The sequence below is a fragment of the Nansenia antarctica genome (genome assembly GCF_963989245.1).
Source record: "Nansenia antarctica genome assembly, chromosome: 16".
Classification (NCBI taxonomy): Eukaryota; Metazoa; Chordata; class Actinopteri; order Argentiniformes; family Microstomatidae; genus Nansenia; species Nansenia antarctica.
In genome coordinates, this window is record NC_137686.1 from 6,370,312 (window position 1) to 6,394,372 (window position 24,061).

At 38.9% G+C, this 24,061-nt stretch overlaps 1 pseudogene across 1 annotated transcript in view; it reads left to right on the forward strand.

The window, feature by feature from the left end:
• Positions 1-24,061, forward strand: part of LOC308171702 (large ribosomal subunit protein eL8-like) — a 507,482-nt pseudogene that overhangs the window by 423,654 nt on the left and 59,767 nt on the right. The gene's annotated exons all lie outside the window — the stretch shown is intronic.

A 24,061-nucleotide genomic window follows, 5' to 3' on the forward strand; every position in this document is an offset into this window, starting at 1 on the left:
GAACATAGAACATAGAACATAGAACACAGAACACAGAACACAGAACATAGAACATAGAACACAGAACGCAGAACGTAGAACGTAGAACACAGAACATAGAACATAGAACATAGAACACAGAACATAGAACACAGAACATAGAACATAGATTATAGAACACAGAACACAGAACATAGAACAGAGAACAGAGAACATAGAACATAGAACATAGAACGTAGAACATAGAACATAGAACACAGAACATAGAACACAGAACATAGAACATAGAACATAGAACATAGAACACAGAACACAGAACACAGAACACAGAACGTAGAACGTAGAACACAGAACACAGAACACAGAACATAGAACATAGAACATAGAACATAGAACACAGAACACAGAACATAGAACATAGAATATAGAACATAGAACATAGAACATAGAACACAGAACACAGAACATAGAACACAGAACATAGAACATAGAACATAGAACACAGAACATAGAACACAGAACATAGAACATAGAACATAGAACATAGAACACAGAACACAGAACATAGAACATAGAACACAGAACATAGAACATAGAACGTAGAACATAGAACACAGAACACAGAACGTAGAACGTAGAACACAAAACATAGAACATAGAACACAGAACATAGAACATAGAACATAGAACACAGAATATAGAACACAGAACACAGAACACAGAACATAGAACATAGAACATAGAACACGGAACATAGGACATAGAACATAGAACACAGAACACAGAACACTGAACATAGAACACAGAACACAGAACACAGAACACAGAACATAGAACACAGAACACAGAACACAGAACGTAGAACGTAGAACACAGAACACAGAACACAGAACATAGAACATAGAACATAGAACACAGAACATAGAACATAGAACATAGAACATAGAACATAGAACACAGAACACAGAACATAGAACACAGAACATAGAACATAGAACATAGAACACAGAACATAGAACACAGAACATAGAACATAGAACATAGAACATAGAACACAGAACACAGAACATAGAACATAGAACACAGAACATAGAACAGAGAACAGAGAACATAGAACATAGAACATAGAACATAGAACATAGAACACAGAACACAGAACACAGAACATAGAACATAGAACATAGAACACAGAACGTAGAACGTAGAACGTAGAACACAGAACACAGAACATAGAACATAGAACATAGAACACAGAACATAGAACATAGAACATAGAACATAGAACATAGAACACAGAACATAGAACATAGAACATAGAACATAGAACATAGAACACAGAACATAGAACACAGAACATAGAACATAGAACATAGAACACAGAACACAGAACATAGAACATAGAACATAGAACACATAACATAGAACATAGAACACAGAACACAGAACACAGAACACAGAACATAGAACATATAACACAGAACACAGAACATAGAACATAGAACACAGAACACAGAACATAGAACATAGAACAGAGAACATAGAACATAAAACATAGAACACAAAACACAGAACACAGAACATAGAACATAGAACATATAACACAGAACACAGAACATAGAACACAGAACACAGAACATAGAACACAGAACACAGAACACATAACACAGAACATAGAACACAGAACACAGAACACAGAACACAGAACATAGAACATAGAACACAGAACACAGAACACAGAACACAGAACATAGAACACAGAACATAGAACATAGAACACAGAACATAGAACACAGAACACAGAACATAGAACACAGAACATAGAACACAGAACATAGAACATAAAACACAGAACATAGAACATAGAACACAGAACACAGAACATAGAACATAGAACACAGAACATAGAACACAGAACACAGAACATAGAACACAGAACACAAAACACAGAACATAGAACATAGAACATAGAACATAGAACACAGAACATAGAACACAGAACGTAGAACGTAGAACGTAGAACGTAGAACACAGAACACAGAACATAGAACATAGAACATAGAACACAGAACACAGAACACAGAACACAGAACATAGAACATAGAACACAGAACACAGAACGTAGAACGTAGAACACAGAACATAGAACATAGAACACAGAACATAGAACACAGAACATAGAACATAGATTATAGAACACAGAACACAGAACATAGAACAGAGAACAGAGAACATAGAACATAGAACATAGAACGTAGAACATAGAACATAGAACACAGAACATAGAACACAGAACATAGAACATAGAACATAGAACATAGAACATAGAACACAGAACACAGAACACAGAACACAGAACGTAGAACGTAGAACACAGAACACAGAACACAGAACATAGAACATAGAACATAGAACACAGAACACAGAACATAGAACATAGAACATAGAACATAGAACATAGAACACAGAAAACAGAACATAGAACACAGAACATAGAACATAGAACACAGAACACAGAACATAGAACACAGAACATAGAACATAGAACATAGAACATAGAACATAGAACACAGAACACAGAACATAGAACATAGAACACAGAACATAGAACATAGAACGTAGAACATAGAACACAGAACACAGAACGTAGAACGTAGAACACAAAACATAGAACACAGAACATAGAACATAGAACATAGAACACAGAATATAGAACACAGAACACAGAACACAGAACATAGAACATAGAACATAGAACACGGAACATAGGACATAGAACATAGAACACAGAACACAGAACACAGAACATAGAACACAGAACACAGAACACAGAACACAGAACATAGAACACAGAACACAGAACACAGAACGTAGAACGTAGAACACAGAACACAGAACACAGAACATAGAACATAGAACATAGAACATAGAACACAGAACATAGAACATAGAACATAGAACATAGAACATAGAACACAGAACACAGAACATAGAACACAGAACATAGAACATAGAACATAGAACATAGAACATAGAACACAGAACATAGAACATAGAACGTAGAACATAGAACACAGAACACAGAACGTAGAACGTAGAACGTAGAACACAGAACATAGAACATAGAACACAGATCATAGAACATAGAACATAGAACACAGAATATAGAACACAGAACACAGAACACAGAACATAGAACATAGAACACAGAACATAGAACATAGAACGTAGAACATAGAACACAGAACACAGAACGTAGAACGTAGAACACAAAACATAGAACATAGAACACAGAACATAGAACATAGAACATAGAACACAGAACACAGAACACAGAACATAGAACATAGAACATAGAACACGGAACATAGGACATAGAACATAGAACACAGAACACAGAACACAGAACATAGAACACAGAACACAGAACACAGAACACAGAACATAGAACACAGAACACAGAACACAGAACGTAGAACACAGAACACAGAACACAGAACACAGAACACAGAACATAGAACATAGAACATAGAACACAGAACATAGAACATAGAACATAGAACACAGAACACAGAACATAGAACACAGAACATAGAACATAGAACATAGAACACAGAACATAGAACATAGAACATAGAACATAGAACATAGAACATAGAACACAGAACATAGAACATAGAACATAGAACACAGAACACAGAACGTAGAACGTAGAACGTAGAACACAGAACATAGAACATAGAACACAGATCATAGAACATAGAACACAGATCATAGAACATAGAACACAGAATATAGAACACAGAACACAGAACACAGAACATAGAACATAGAACATAGAACACAGAACACAGAACATAGGACATAGAACATAGAACACAGAACACAGAACACAGAACATAGAACACAGAACACAGAACATAGAACATAGAACATAGAACACAGAACACAGGACATAGGACATAGAACATAGAACACAGAACACAGAACACAGAACATAGAACACAGAACACAGAACATAGAACATAGAACATAGAACACAGAATATAGAACACAGAACACAGAACACAGAACATAGAACATAGAACATAGAACACAGAACATAGGACATAGAACACAGAACACAGAACACAGAACACAGAACATAGAACACAGAACACAGAACACAGAACACAGAACACAGAACATAGAACATAGAACACAGAACACAGAACACAGAACACAGAACATAGAACACAGAACATAGAACATATAACACAGAACATAGAACACAGAACACAGAAAATAGAACACAGAACATAGAACACAGAACATAGAACATAAAACACAGAACATAGAACATAGAACACAGAACACAGAACATAGAACATAGAACACAGAACATAGAACACAGAACACAGAACATAGAACACAGAACACAGAACACAGAACATAGAACATAGAACATAGAACATAGAACACAGAACATAGAACACAGAACGTAGAATGTAGAACGTAGAACACAGAACACAGAACATAGAACATAGAACATAGAACACAGAACACAGAACACAGAACATAGAACATAGAACACAGAACGCAGAACGTAGAACGTAGAACGTAGAACACAGAACATAGAACATAGAACATAGAACACAGAACATAGAACACAGAACATAGAACATAGATTATAGAACACAGAACACAGAACATAGAACAGAGAACAGAGAACATAGAACATAGAACATAGAACGTAGAACATAGAACATAGAACACAGAACATAGAACACAGAACATAGAACATAGAACATAGAACATAGAACACAGAACACAGAACACAGAACACAGAACGTAGAACGTAGAACACAGAACACAGAACACAGAACATAGAACATAGAACATAGAACATAGAACACAGAACACAGAACATAGAACATAGAATATAGAACATAGAACATAGAACATAGAACACAGAACACAGAACATAGAACACAGAACATAGAACATAGAACATAGAACACAGAACATAGAACACAGAACATAGAACATAGAACATAGAACATAGAACACAGAACACAGAACATAGAACATAGAACACAGAACATAGAACATAGAACGTAGAACATAGAACACAGAACACAGAACGTAGAACGTAGAACACAAAACATAGAACATAGAACACAGAACATAGAACATAGAACACAGAATATAGAACACAGAACACAGAACACAGAACATAGAACATAGAACATAGAACACGGAACATAGGACATAGAACATAGAACACAGAACACAGAACACTGAACATAGAACACAGAACACAGAACACAGAACACAGAACACAGAACATAGAACACAGAACACAGAACACAGAACGTAGAACGTAGAACACAGAACACAGAACACAGAACACAGAACATAGAACATAGAACATAGAACACAGAACATAGAACATAGAACATAGAACATAGAACATAGAACACAGAACACAGAACATAGAACACAGAACATAGAACATAGAACATAGAACACAGAACATAGAACACAGAACATAGAACATAGAACATAGAACATAGAACACAGAACACAGAACATAGAACATAGAACACAGAACATAGAACAGAGAACAGAGAACATAGAACATAGAACATAGAACATAGAACATAGAACACAGAACACAGAACACAGAACATAGAACATAGAACATAGAACACAGAACGTAGAACGTAGAACGTAGAACACAGAACACAGAACACAGAACATAGAACATAGAACATAGAACACAGAACATAGAACATAGAACATAGAACATAGAACATAGAACACAGAACATAGAACATAGAACATAGAACATAGAACATAGAACACAGAACATAGAACACAGAACATAGAACATAGAACATAGAACACAGAACACAGAACATAGAACATAGAACATAGAACACATAACATAGAACATAGAACACAGAACACAGAACACAGAACACAGAACATAGAACATATAACACAGAACACAGAACATAGAACATAGAACACAGAACACAGAACATAGAACATAGAACAGAGAACATAGAACATAAAACATAGAACACAAAACACAGAACACAGAACATAGAACATAGAACATATAACACAGAACACAGAACATAGAACACAGAACACAGAACATAGAACACAGAACACAGAACACATAACACAGAACATAGAACACAGAACACAGAACACAGAACACAGAACATAGAACATAGAACACAGAACACAGAACACAGAACACAGAACATAGAACACAGAACATAGAACACAGAACACAGAACATAGAACACAGAACATAGAACACAGAACATAGAACATAAAACACAGAACATAGAACATAGAACACAGAACACAGAACATAGAACATAGAACACAGAACATAGAACACAGAACACAGAACATAGAACACAGAACACAAAACACAGAACATAGAACATAGAACATAGAACATAGAACATAGAACACAGAACATAGAACACAGAACGTAGAACGTAGAACGTAGAACACAGAACACAGAACATAGAACATAGAACATAGAACACAGAACACAGAACACAGAACACAGAACATAGAACATAGAACACAGAACACAGAACGTAGAACGTAGAACACAGAACATAGAACATAGAACACAGAACATAGAACACAGAACATAGAACATAGATTATAGAACACAGAACACAGAACATAGAACAGAGAACATAGAACATAGAACATAGAACGCAGAACACAGAACGTAGAACATGGAACACAGAACATAGAACATAGAACACAGAACATAGAACACAGAACATAGAACATAGAACATAGAACATAGAACACAGAACACAGAACATAGAACATAGAACACAGAACATAGAACAGAGAACAGAGAACATAGAACATAGAACATAGAACATAGAACATAGAACACAGAACACAGAACACAGAACATAGAACATAGAACATAGAACACAGAACGTAGAACGTAGAACGTAGAACACAGAACACAGAACATAGAACATAGAACATAGAACACAGAACATAGAACATAGAACATAGAACATAGAACATAGAACACAGAACATAGAACATAGAACATAGAACATAGAACATAGAACACAGAACATAGAACACAGAACATAGAACATAGAACATAGAACACAGAACACAGAACATAGAACATAGAACATAGAACACATAACATAGAACATAGAACACAGAACACAGAACACAGAACACAGAACATAGAACATATAACACAGAACACAGAACATAGAACATAGAACACAGAACACAGAACATAGAACATAGAACAGAGAACATAGAACATAAAACATAGAACACAAAACACAGAACACAGAACATAGAACATAGAACATATAACACAGAACACAGAACATAGAACACAGAACACAGAACATAGAACACAGAACACAGAACACATAACACAGAACATAGAACACAGAACACAGAACACAGAACACAGAACATAGAACATAGAACACAGAACACAGAACACAGAACACAGAACATAGAACACAGAACATAGAACATAGAACACAGAACATAGAACACAGAACACAGAACATAGAACACAGAACATAGAACACAGAACATAGAACATAAAACACAGAACATAGAACATAGAACACAGAACACAGAACATAGAACATAGAACACAGAACATAGAACACAGAACACAGAACATAGAACACAGAACACAAAACACAGAACATAGAACATAGAACATAGAACATAGAACACAGAACATAGAACACAGAACGTAGAACGTAGAACGTAGAACGTAGAACACAGAACACAGAACATAGAACATAGAACATAGAACACAGAACACAGAACACAGAACACAGAACATAGAACATAGAACACAGAACACAGAACGTAGAACGTAGAACACAGAACATAGAACATAGAACACAGAACATAGAACACAGAACATAGAACATAGATTATAGAACACAGAACACAGAACATAGAACAGAGAACAGAGAACATAGAACATAGAACATAGAACGTAGAACATAGAACATAGAACACAGAACATAGAACACAGAACATAGAACATAGAACATAGAACATAGAACATAGAACACAGAACACAGAACACAGAACACAGAACGTAGAACGTAGAACACAGAACACAGAACACAGAACATAGAACATAGAACATAGAACACAGAACACAGAACATAGAACATAGAACATAGAACATAGAACATAGAACACAGAAAACAGAACATAGAACACAGAACATAGAACATAGAACACAGAACACAGAACATAGAACACAGAACATAGAACATAGAACATAGAACATAGAACATAGAACATAGAACACAGAACACAGAACATAGAACATAGAACACAGAACATAGAACATAGAACGTAGAACATAGAACACAGAACACAGAACGTAGAACGTAGAACACAAAACATAGAACACAGAACATAGAACATAGAACATAGAACACAGAATATAGAACACAGAACACAGAACACAGAACATAGAACATAGAACATAGAACACGGAACATAGGACATAGAACATAGAACACAGAACACAGAACACAGAACATAGAACACAGAACACAGAACACAGAACACAGAACATAGAACACAGAACACAGAACACAGAACGTAGAACGTAGAACACAGAACACAGAACACAGAACATAGAACATAGAACATAGAACATAGAACACAGAACATAGAACATAGAACATAGAACATAGAACATAGAACACAGAACACAGAACATAGAACACAGAACATAGAACATAGAACATAGAACATAGAACATAGAACACAGAACATAGAACATAGAACGTAGAACATAGAACACAGAACACAGAACGTAGAACGTAGAACACAGAACATAGAACATAGAACACAGATCATAGAACATAGAACATAGAACACAGAATATAGAACACAGAACACAGAACACAGAACATAGAACATAGAACATAGAACACAGAACACAGAACATAGGACATAGAACATAGAACACAGAACACAGAACACAGAACATAGAACACAGAACACAGAACATAGAACATAGAACATAGAACACAGAACACAGAACATAGGACATAGAACATAGAACACAGAACACAGAACACAGAACATAGAACACAGAACACAGAACACAGAACATAGAACATAGAACACAGAATATAGAACACAGAACACAGAACACAGAACATAGAACATAGAACATAGAACACAGAACATAGGACATAGAACACAGAACACAGAACACAGAACATAGAACACAGAACACAGAACACAGAACACAGAACACAGAACATAGAACATAGAACACAGAACACAGAACACAGAACATAGAACACAGAACATAGAACATAGAACACAGAACATAGAACACAGAACACAGAAAATAGAACACAGAACATAGAACACAGAACATAGAACATAAAACACAGAACATAGAACATAGAACACAGAACACAGAACATAGAACATAGAACACAGAACATAGAACACAGAACACAGAACATAGAACACAGAACACAGAACACAGAACATAGAACATAGAACATAGAACATAGAACACAGAACATAGAACACAGAACGTAGAACGTAGAACGTAGAACACAGAACACAGAACATAGAACATAGAACATAGAACACAGAACACAGAACACAGAACATAGAACATAGAACACAGAACGCAGAACGTAGAACGTAGAACACAGAACATAGAACATAGAACATAGAACACAGAACATAGAACACAGAACATAGAACATAGATTATAGAACACAGAACACAGAACATAGAACATAGAACAGAGAACAGAGAACATAGAACATAGAACATAGAACGTAGAACATAGAACATAGAACACAGAACATAGAACACAGAACATAGAACATAGAACATAGAACATAGAACACAGAACACAGAACACAGAACACAGAACGTAGAACGTAGAACACAGAACACAGAACACAGAACATAGAACATAGAACATAGAACACAGAACACAGAACATAGAACATAGAATATAGAACATAGAACATAGAACATAGAACACAGAACACAGAACATAGAACACAGAACATAGAACATAGAACACAGAACATAGAACACAGAACATAGAACATAGAACATAGAACATAGAACACAGAACACAGAACATAGAACATAGAACACAGAACATAGAACATAGAACGTAGAACATAGAACACAGAACACAGAACGTAGAACGTAGAACACAAAACATAGAACATAGAACACAGAACATAGAACATAGAACATAGAACACAGAATATAGAACACAGAACACAGAACACAGAACATAGAACATAGAACATAGAACACGGAACATTGGACATAGAACATAGAACACAGAACACAGAACACAGAACATAGAACACAGAACACAGAACACAGAACACAGAACATAGAACACAGAACACAGAACACAGAACGTAGAACGTAGAACACAGAACACAGAACACAGAACACAGAACATAGAACATAGAACATAGAACATAGAACACAGAACATAGAACATAGAACATAGAACATAGAACATAGAACACAGAACACAGAACATAGAACACAGAACATAGAACATAGAACATAGAACACAGAACATAGAACACTGAACATAGAACATAGAACATAGAACATAGAACATAGAACATAGAACACAGAACACAGAACATAGAACATAGAACATAGAACGTAGAACATAGAACACAGAACACAGAACGTAGAACGTAGAACGTAGAACACAGAACATAGAACATAGAACACAGATCATAGAACATAGAACATAGAACACAGAATATAGAACACAGAACACAGAACACAGAACATAGAACATAGAACATAGAACACAGAACACAGAACATAGGACATAGAACATAGAACACAGAAAACAGAACACAGAACATAGAACACAGAACACAGAACATAGAACATAGAACATAGAACACAGAACACAGAACATAGGACATAGAACATAGAACACAGAACACAGAACACAGAACATAGAACACAGAACACAGAACATAGAACATAGAACATAGAACACAGAATATAGAACACAGAACACAGAACACAGAACATAGAACATAGAACATAGAACACAGAACATAGGACATAGAACATAGAACACAGAACACAGAACACAGAACATAGAACACAGAACACAGAACACAGAACACAGAACATAGAACACAGAACACAGAACACAGAACATAGAACATAGAACACAGAACATAGAACATAGAACATAGAACACAGAATATAGAACACAGAACACAGAACACAGAACACAGAACATAGAACATAGAACACAGAACACAGAACATAGGACATAGAACATAGAACACAGAACACAGAACACAGAACATAGAACACAGAACACAGAACACAGAACACAGAACATAGAACACAGAACACAGAACATAGAACATAGAACACAGAATATAGAACACAGAACACAGAACACAGAACATAGAACATAGAACACAGAACATAGAACACAGAACACAGAACATAGAACATAGAACACAGAATATAGAACACAGAACACAGAACACAGAACATAGAACATAGAACATAGAACACAGAACATAGAACATAGAACATAGAACACAGAACACAGAACACAGAACACAGAACGTAGAACGTAGAACACAGAACACAGAACACAGAACATAGAACATAGAACATAGAACACAGAACACAGAACATAGAACATAGAACATAGAACATAGAACATAGAACATAGAACACAGAAAACAGAACATAGAACACAGAACATAGAACATAGAACACAGAACACAGAACATAGAACACAGAACATAGAACATAGAACATAGAACATAGAACATAGAACACAGAACACAGAACATAGAACATAGAACACAGAACATAGAACATAGAACGTAGAACATAGAACACAGAACACAGAACTTAGAACGTAGAACACAAAACATAGAACATAGAACACAGAACATAGAACATAGAACATAGAACACAGAATATAGAACACAGAACACAGAACACAGAACATAGAACATAGAACATAGAACACGGAACATAGGACATAGAACATAGAACACAGAACACAGAACACAGAACATAGAACACAGAACACAGAACACAGAACACAGAACATAGAACACAGAACACAGAACACAGAACGTAGAACGTAGAACACAGAACACAGAACACAGAACATAGAACATAGAACATAGAACATAGAACACAGAACATAGAACATAGAACATAGAACATAGAACATAGAACACAGAACACAGAACATAGAACACAGAACATAGAACATAGAACATAGAACATAGAACATAGAACATAGAACATAGAACACAGAACATAGAACATAGAACGTAGAACATAGAACACAGAACACAGAACGTAGAACGTAGAACACAGAACATAGAACATAGAACACAGATCATAGAACATAGAACATAGAACATAGAACACAGAATATAGAACACAGAACACAGAACACAGAACATAGAACATAGAACATAGAACACAGAACACAGAACATAGGACATAGAACATAGAACACAGAACACAGAACACAGAACATAGAACACAGAACACAGAACATAGAACATAGAACATAGAACACAGAACACAGAACATAGGACATAGAACATAGAACACAGAACACAGAACACAGAACATAGAACACAGAACACAGAACATAGAACATAGAACATAGAACACAGAATATAGAACACAGAACACAGAACACAGAACATAGAACATAGAACATAGAACACAGAACATAGGACATAGAACACAGAACACAGAACACAGAACATAGAACACAGAACACAGAACACAGAACACAGAACACAGAACATAGAACATAGAACACAGAACACAGAACACAGAACACAGAACATAGAACACAGAACATAGAACATAGAACACAGAACATAGAACACAGAACACAGAAAATAGAACACAGAACATAGAACACAGAACATAGAACATAAAACACAGAACATAGAACATAGAACACAGAACACAGAACATAGAACATAGAACACAGAACATAGAACACAGAACACAGAACATAGAACACAGAACACAGAACACAGAACATAGAACATAGAACATAGAACATAGAACACAGAACATAGAACACAGAACGTAGAACGTAGAACGTAGAACACAGAACACAGAACATAGAACATAGAACATAGAACACAGAACACAGAACACAGAACATAGAACATAGAACACAGAACGCAGAACGTAGAACGTAGAACACAGAACATAGAACATAGAACATAGAACATAGAACACAGAACATAGAACACAGAACATAGAACATAGATTATAGAACACAGAACACAGAACATAGAACAGAGAACAGAGAACATAGAACATAGAACATAGAACGTAGAACATAGAACATAGAACACAGAACATAGAACACAGAACATAGAACATAGAACATAGAACACAGAACACAGAACACAGAACACAGAACGTAGAACGTAGAACACAGAACACAGAACACAGAACATAGAACATAGAACATAGAACACAGAACACAGAACATAGAACATAGAATATAGAACATAGAACATAGAACATAGAACACAGAACACAGAACATAGAACACAGAACATAGAACATAGAACATAGAACACAGAACATAGAACACAGAACATAGAACATAGAACATAGAACATAGAACACAGAACACAGAACATAGAACATAGAACACAGAACATAGAACATAGAACGTAGAACATAGAACACAGAACACAGAACGTAGAACGTAGAACACAAAACATAGAACATAGAACACAGAACATAGAACATAGAACATAGAACACAGAATATAGAACACAGAACACAGAACACAGAACATAGAACATAGAACATAGAACACGGAACATTGGACATAGAACATAGAACACAGAACACAGAACACAGAACATAGAACACAGAACACAGAACACAGAACACAGAACATAGAACACAGAACACAGAACACAGAACGTAGAACGTAGAACACAGAACACAGAACACAGAACACAGAACATAGAACATAGAACATAGAACATAGAACACAGAACATAGAACATAGAACATAGAACATAGAACATAGAACACAGAACACAGAACATAGAACACAGAACATAGAACATAGAACATAGAACACAGAACATAGAACACTGAACATAGAACATAGAACATAGAACATAGAACATAGAACATAGAACACAGAACACAGAACATAGAACATAGAACATAGAACGTAGAACATAGAACACAGAACACAGAACGTAGAACGTAGAACGTAGAACACAGAACATAGAACATAGAACACAGATCATAGAACATAGAACATAGAACACAGAATATAGAACACAGAACACAGAACACAGAACATAGAACATAGAACATAGAACACAGAACACAGAACATAGGACATAGAACATAGAACACAGAAAACAGAACACAGAACATAGAACACAGAACACAGAACATAGAACATAGAACATAGAACACAGAACACAGAACATAGGACATAGAACATAGAACACAGAACACAGAACACAGAACATAGAACACAGAACACAGAACATAGAACATAGAACATAGAACACAGAATATAGAACACAGAACACAGAACACAGAACATAGAACATAGAACATAGAACACAGAACATAGGACATAGAACATAGAACACAGAACACAGAACACAGAACATAGAACACAGAACACAGAACACAGAACACAGAACATAGAACACAGAACACAGAACACAGAACATAGAACATAGAACACAGAACATAGAACATAGAACATAGAACACAGAATATAGAACACAGAACACAGAACACAGAACATAGAACATAGAACATAGAACACAGAACACAGAACATAGGACATAGAACATAGAACACAGAACACAGAACACAGAACATAGAACACAGAACACAGAACACAGAACACAGAACATAGAACACAGAACACAGAACATAGAACATAGAACATAGAACATAGAACACAGAACACAGAACACAGAACAGAGAACAGAGAACATAGAACATAGAACACAGAACACAGAACATAGAACACAGAACACAGAACGCAGAACGTAGAACGTAGAACACAGAACACAGAACATAGAACACAGAACATAGAACACAGAACATAGAACATAGAACACAGAACATAGAACACAGAACACGGAACACAGAACACAGAACACAGAACATAGAACACAGAACACAGAACACAGAACATAGAACATAGAACATAGAACATAGAACATAGAACACAGAACATAGAACATAGAACATAGAACATAGAACACAGAACACAGAACACAGAACATAGAACACAGAACACAGAACGCAGAACGTAGAACGTAGAACACAGAACACAGAACACAGAACATAGAACATAGAACATAGAACACAGAACACAGAACATAGAACATAGAACATAGAACAGAGAACAGAGAACATAGAACATAGAACATAGAACGCAGAACGCAGAACGCAGAACGCAGAACGCAGAACGTAGAACGTAGAACATAGAACATAGAACACAGAACACAGAACACAGAACACAGAACATAGAACACAGAACATAGAACATAGAACACAGAACACAGAACACAGAACACAGAACATAGAACACAGAACACAGAACACAGAACACAGAACATAGAACACAGAACACAGAACACAGAACATAGAACATAGAACACAGAACACAGAACATAGAACATAGAACACAGAACATAGAACATAGAACGTAGAACATAGAACACAGAACACAGAACGTAGAACGTAGAACACAAAACATAGAACATAGAACACAGAACATAGAACATAGAACATAGAACACAGAATATAGAACACAGAACACAGAACATAGAACATAGAACATAGAACACGGAACATTGGACATAGAACATAGAACACAGAACACAGAACACAGAACATAGAACACAGAACACAGAACACAGAACACAGAACATAGAACACAGAACACAGAACACAGAACGTAGAACGTAGAACACAGAACACAGAACACAGAACACAGAACATAGAACATAGAACATAGAACATAGAACACAGAACATAGAACATAGAACATAGAACATAGAACATAGAACACAGAACACAGAACATAGAACACAGAACATAGAACATAGAACATAGAACACAGAACATAGAAACTGAACATAGAACATAGAACATAGAACATAGAACACAGAACACAGAACATAGAACATAGAACACAGAACATAGAACATAGAACGTAGAACATAGAACACAGAACACAGAACGTAGAACGTAGAACGTAGAACACAGAACATAGAACATAGAACACAGATCATAGAACATAGAACATAGAACACAGAATATAGAACACAGAACACAGAACACAGAACATAGAACATAGAACATAGAACACAGAACACAGAACATAGGACATAGAACATAGAACACAGAAAACAGAACACAGAACATAGAACACAGAACACAGAACATAGAACATAGAACATAGAACACAGAACACAGAACATAGGACATAGAACATAGAACACAGAACACAGAACACAGAACATAGAACACAGAACACAGAACATAGAACATAGAACATAGAACACAGAATATAGAACACAGAACACAGAACATAGAACATAGAACATAGAACACAGAACATAGGACATAGAACATAGAACACAGAACACAGAACATAGAACACAGAACACAGAACACAGAACACAGAACATAGAACACAGAACACAGAACACAGAACATAGAACATAGAACACAGAACATAGAACATAGAACATAGAACACAGAATATAGAACACAGAACACAGAACACAGAACATAGAACATAGAACATAGAACACAGAACACAGAACATAGGACATAGAACATAGAACACAGAACACAGAACACAGAACATAGAACACAGAACACAGAACACAGAACATAGAACACAGAACACAGAACATAGAACATAGAACATAGAACATAGAACACAGAACACAGAACAGAGAACAGAGAACATAGAACATAGAACACAGAACACAGAACATAGAACACAGAACATAGAACACAGAACATAGAACATAGAACACAGAACATAGAACACAGAACACGGAACACAGAACACAGAACACAGAACATAGAACACAGAACACAGAACACAGAACATAGAACATAGAACATAGAACATAGAACATAGAACATAGAACATAGAACACAGAACACAGAACATAGAACATAGAACACAGAACACAGAACACAGAACACAGAACACAGAACGCAGAACGTAGAACGTAGAACACAGAACACAGAACACAGAACATAGAACATAGAACATAGAACACAGAACACAGAACATAGAACATAGAACAGAGAACAGAGAACACAGAACACAGAACATAGAACATAGAACGCAGAACGCAGAACGCAGAACGCAGAACGCAGAACGCAGAACGTAGAACATAGAACACAGAACACAGAACACAGAACACAGAACACAGAACATAGAACACAGAACATAGAACATAGAACATAGAACACAGAACACAGAACACAGAACACAGAACACAGAACACAGAACACAGAACGTAGAACGCAGAACGCAGAACGCAGCACGCAGAACGCAGAACGCAGAACGCAGAGCGTAGAACGCAGAACGTAGAACGTAGAACGTAGAACACAGAACATAGAACATAGAACACAGAACACAGAACATAGAACATAGAACACAGAACACAGAACACAGAACACAGAACAGAGAACATAGAACGTAGAACGTAGAACGTAGAACATAGAACACAGAACACAGAACACAGAACATAGAACATAGAACATAGAACATAGAACACAGAACACAGAACACAGAACACAGAACAGAGAACGTAGAACGTAGAACGTAGAACGTAGAACATAGAACACAGAACATAGAATACAGAACATAGAACATAGAACATAGAACATAGAACATAGTACGTAGAACACAGAACATAGAACATAGAACATAGAACACAGAACACAGAACATAGAACACAGAACATAGAACATAGAACGTAGAACACAGAACATAGAACATAGAACACAGAACACAGAACACAGAACATAGAACATAGAACGTAGAACACAGAACATAGAACACAGAACATAGAACGCATATTTAATATACCCATACTAGTATTTACTGTATGAACCATACTAGTGTGTACTGTATGAGCTCAGGGTGGCCTGACCCGCCTCCCTGCAGCAAGTTTCAAGTTTTAAGTTTTATTGTTACCTCACATTACATGAGTGCAAGAGAGTAAAATCTGTAGGCTTGGGTTCCTGACAGCAGCACAAGACAATAAGGCAACAGGCATAATTCAAGATAAAAACGTGACAATAGTACAGGACACAAGTGACAAATTAGACAGGATACAATTAGCAGTATCCAGACAATTAGCAGACAATCGGCATAATTCAACATTTCAAGACAAGATACAATTAGCAATACAGTAGTTATTTTATACAGTGTGTTTGTGTGTGTATTGTATACAGTGTGTGTGTGTGTGTGTGTGTATTTATGTATTGTAGGCCTATACAGCATGTGTATGTGTGTGTGTATAGTTTCACACTTACACACACTTGTATACAGTGTGTGTGTGTATTTATGTATTTTATACAGTGTGGTGTGTGTGTGTGTATTGTATACAGTGTGTGTGTGTGTGTGTATGTATTTATGTATTATATACAGCGTGTGTGTGTGTGTGTGTGTGCTGAGTAGAGATCAACGTGGGTCTTGTGTGTAAATTACCGTAGCGTCTTGAGTTAGAGATTTGTGCATTAGAAATTTGCCTTGACCTGTGAAAGTCTCTGGGCTTGACCCCTGTGAAAGTATATGGGCTTAACCCCTGTGAAAGTCTGGGCTTGACCCCTGTGAAAGTTTCTGGGCTTGACCCCTGTGAAAGTCTATGGGCTTGACCCCTGTGAATGTCTCTGGGCTTGACCCCTGTGAAAGTCTATGGGCTTGATGGCCCACCTGTATTAATAGGATACAGCTTTTTGGCACATTGCTCCTGTTGTCATGATAACTGATGCTTCAATCACAATGTCCCTCACAGTCATAGTAATTATACTATGGGAGCAGCCGCACAGAGAGCACGGGGAGCAGCCCCACAGAGAGCAGCGCCCCAGGCCCAGGGAGCAGCCGCACAGGTAGCAGCCCCACAGAGAGCAGCGCCCCAGGCCCAGGTAGCAGCCCCACAGAGAGCAGCGCCACAGGCCCAGGGAGCAGACCCACAGAGAGCAGCGCCCCAGGCCCAGGGAGCAGACCCACAGAGAGCAGCGCCCCAGGCCCAGAGAGCAGCCCCACAGAGAGCAGCGCCCCAGGCCCAGGGAGCAGCCGCACAGGTAGCAGCCCCACAGAGAGCAGCGCCCCAGGCCCAGGGAGCAGCCGCACAAGTAGCAGCTCCACAGAGAGCAGCGCCCCAGGCCCAGGGAGCAGACCCACAGAGAGCAGCGCCCCAGGCCCAGGGAGCAGACCCACAGAGAGCAGCGCCCCAGGCCCAGGGAGCAGACCCACAGAGAGCAGCGCCCCAGGCCCAGGGAGCAGACCCACAGGGAGCAGCCCCACAGGTCCGGAGGCCAAGGACACCGAAGGCCACGGACACCGAGCTGGAGGAGTTGTTGAGAGCGAGGGTGGTGTTGTGTGAGGAGTGGGGTTTCTTCCTGGAGAAGGCTCTGGTGCTTTGCAGGGAGGAGGTGAAGGAGGGCCGACTGAAAGAGAGCGACCTCCACCAAAAGCTCCACGATATGGAGGAGGAGAAGAAAAGCCTCCTCCGTGACCACAAGAAGGGGAGGCGCCAGGCCCTCACTGCCCAGCAAGAGACTGAGGAGAGCCTGGCCGAGGTCAGGGCGACCCTCGCCAACACCACCAGGGAGGCAGAGGACAAGATCAGGGTCCTGGAGAGTGAGGCCCTGGTGGACAAGGTAGCAGCTGAGGAGGCTCTGGGGCTTTGCAGGGAGGAGGTGAAGGAGAGCCGACTTAGGGAGAGCGCCCTCCAACAAAAGCTCCACAATATGGAGCAGGAGAAGAAGAGCCTCCTCCTCCGCAACAACTCCGACCTGGAGAAGGAGAGGCGCCAGGCCCTCGCTGCACAGGGAGAAACGGAGGGGAGCCTGGCTGAGGTCAGGGCGACCCACGCCAACGCCATCAGGAAGGCAAAGGACAAGATCAGGGTCCTGGAGAGTGACAAGGCAGCAGCGGAGGAGGCTCTGGTGCGTTGCAGGGAGGAGGTGAAGGAGGTGACGGTGAAGGAGAGCGACCTCCACCAAAAGCTCCACGGTATGGAGCAGGAGAAGAAGAGCCTCCTCCACAACAATTCTGACCTGGAGAAGGAGAGGCGCCAGGCCCTCTCTGCACAGGGAGAAACGGAGGGGAGCCTGGCCGAGGTCAGGGCGACCCTCGCCAACGCCACCAGGGAGGCAGAGGACAAGATCAGGGTCCTGGAGAGTGAGGCCCTGGTGGCCAAGGCAGCAGCTGAGGAGGCTCTGGAGCTTTGCAGGGAGGAGGTCAAGGAGGTACAGGTGAAGGAGAGCGACCTTCACCAAAAGCTCCATGATATGGAGCAGGAGAAGAAGAGCCTCCTCCGCGACAACTCCGACCTGGAGAAGGAGAGGTACCAGGCCCTCTCTGCACAGGGAGAAACGGAGGGGAGCCTGGCTGAGGTCAGGACGACCCTCCTGGACCTGGAGAAGAGCAGGGACGAGGCCCGCACCAAGCTCCAGGAGGACAAAGACCAGTGGGAGAAGGAGAAGGCCTCCCTCACAGCCGCCCATCTGCAGGCCCTAGCTGACGCCAAGAAGCTGGAGGAGAAGGAGAGAGCTTTCGCCCTAAACTCCCATCAGGTGCAGATGGAGCAGCGCACCGCTGAGGCTGAGGAGAGGAGCAGGGCGGAGGTGGAGGTGCAGAAGATGGTAACCATCGACCTGGTCACCTGTCGTCAGCAGCTCTCCCTCTCCCAGACCAAGCTGCAGCAGGAGGAGGTCCAGAGCACGGAGCTGAAGCTGCAGTTGGAGGTCATGAGGGAAGAGTCAGAATAGAAAGAGGAGAAGAAGAAATCCATAGTTCCCTACTGGTGGTTAGGGTTAGGCTTGGGGTTATGGTTTGGGTTAGCACATTTATTCCGTGTTTGAAAAAAATGGAAAAAGACTCAGAAAAGAGAGGAGAAGAAGAAATCCAAAGTTCCCTACTTTGAGTGTTTAGGGTTTGGGTTAGCACATTTACACCGTGTTTGGAAAAAAAATGAAAAAGACTCAGAAAAGAGAGGAGAAGTTCCCTACTAAAGGGTTTGGGTCTTTAATAAAAGTGTGAATATGTGCAAAATATGTGCATACGTTACAACATCGTATCTGGTAGCCTACTGGACTGGGTTGCACCAATTTGGCGTAAGTCATTACTAAATGCAGGCATTTAGTAGTTACTAAACCCCTAGTTGTTACTAGCTAGTTTCAAACTAGTTGTTTACTAATTTCGGTTGCACCACGCCAATCTTTTGCCAATCTTAGCTAGTAAATACTCCGTTTTGGTAACTGTTTTTTGTTTCTCTACTGTAACATAACCAGGTACATTAATAATAATAATAATAATAATAATAATTACAATTTACAATACAAATACAATAATTGGGGGTGACTCAAAAAAATGTGTACTGTATAACATGATAGCCATCTATGAGCAATGCACTGTATATAAGATGATGACCAAGGGTCTTTCTGCTGCTGACCAAGGGGCTGAGTCCTGTTGATGGAGCCCAATTTTCTTTTAGAGTCTGTAGGCTACTGTATTTGTTTATTAACATTCATAAATATTATATATTGTCTGAATTTTTGTCTCCTTTTATAAAATGTAAATTATTTTAATTTCTTGTGCTGGTTTATTATGAACAACATGTAAAATTGCAGGAAACTAGTACAAATAATTGGGTGGGAGAGAGGGGCCGCCGGTGCCAAAACGTGTACAGTTTTGGGTCGCTCCACCGCTAAAAAAATCTCACTCCAAACTTTTGGTGAAACTTGGCAGCCCTGCGTCCCAGATGTCCCAGGCCATGAAACAGGCAGGGACGCTTGGCAGCCATTTTGAACACCGGCTGAGCCAAGTCGTACACACACAGTACACACAGAGTACACACACAGTACACACAGACATGGACCGAGGCTCTGGGTACAAAGCTTTTACTATCACAGTCTCACGTGACACTAATGATTACAAGGCTCAATGGAAACATTTACATCTGTAGATTAAGCATCATGACAGTACATTCTGTGAGAATTGCAACTGCTGTTTTGTTTGATTTCCGTCCCATGCGTTCTCTACTTCAGGTTGAAATATCTGGCACTCCTCAACAGCAAGGAATCTTCTTATAGTTTCATCTCAAGTGAAGTACATTCTCCTTTTGTGTTGTCTTATCTGATCAGAACCTACAACAAGTACCTTGCCTCTGCTTTAAAGACTCAAAAAACCTAATTTGTCATTCCATGCAGTGCCTTTTGCATTTCATGGACAATCAGCGCCATCTAGCGGTGACTTCCCTCGCCGAACAGAGGGGAGTGCGATTCAAACGTATTTTAGGCTTATTGTCCTTCCACGGTACCCTTCGTATCAGATGATCCGTGGGTAAAACCAGAGTCCGGGGACAGATTCAGGATCAGTTTATCCTCTCTAAACCATAACACGTCTTGTCAAGGGGGAATACGTCAAACTGACCTCAGATCAGATCAGATGAACGCAGGGACAATTCCATCCAATGTTTTTCCTTCCGTGTGACGTCACCCCCTCTCATCATCGCAGCTGTCAATCCGCAGACCTCATCCCGGCCAGTGTCCAGCCTGTTACTGGTTATCTACCTAGATACCTAAAGCCAGGTAGCAGGTAAGTGCACAGCATTTATAAAACATACACGCTTTTATAAAATTGCGATTCACGAATTAAAAACTTTGGACGATCGCGAAACGGGAGACGGGAGTGTTTGTTGGCAGAGGCGCAGATCTGTCACTGCAAGCTCACCGGCCAGGGAACGGCCTTGCACACTGGTCTGGAGATTACGTGACGTTAGAATTATAAGGTTCTATCTCCATTTTTGTCAAAATTTAGTTTTTTTACATAATCTGATCCATTAGGTGTTTATTAATGCCTGTGTGGTGTTATTCTTAAAATGTTGACATTTTTGAGTTAGTAATTCATAAAATACAAAGGTTCCATCTCACAAAACATAACGGAATGTAAAAACTTTGACGCTCATTATCTCTGAACTGCCCTAAACGGAGATAGAACCTTCTCATTCTAAACGGAGATAGAACCTTATCATTCTAAACGGAGATAGAACCTTCTCATTCTAAACGGAGATAGAACCGTCTCATTCTAAGCTCACCTAATGTTGGTGAAGGTATGACCAGTAAAGGCTCGGTGTGTTGACATGTAGACGGGACTGGGTTGGGTTGGGTAGACCTGAACCCCTTTCCTTTCACCCATAAGAGCTTTCCCAGTCAATCCCATGGAATTGAACCCTGGTCAGGACCTTGTGTGATGTGATTCCATGTCATTTACAGGGAACTATGTGTGAAAAGGGCTTTGCTCAGCTGTTATAATAATAATAATAATAATAATAATAATAATACATTTTATTTATAAAAGCACTTTACATAGGAAATCTCAGAGTGCTACAATTAAACACAGGAAGATAAAGCAATAAACATTTTCAATTTAAAAGGCTAAAAAAAGGCTCTATTAAAAAGGTGGGTTTTAAGGCCTCGTTTAAAAGCATCCAGCTTTATGAATGAATGTGCGAGCTAGGGTGCACAAGGCCAGTTATGTTTGACCCAAGAACATATCAGACATGCAGACCCAACCACACATACTACCTTGCTGTGTGCCATAGGACTGGGTTTTGTGACCACTTCGTCACGGCCTTTTGCCTTTCCAATCAAGACATTCTCATAAATGTTGTGTGTTCTCCTTCACTTGCTTCACTTCACTTAATAT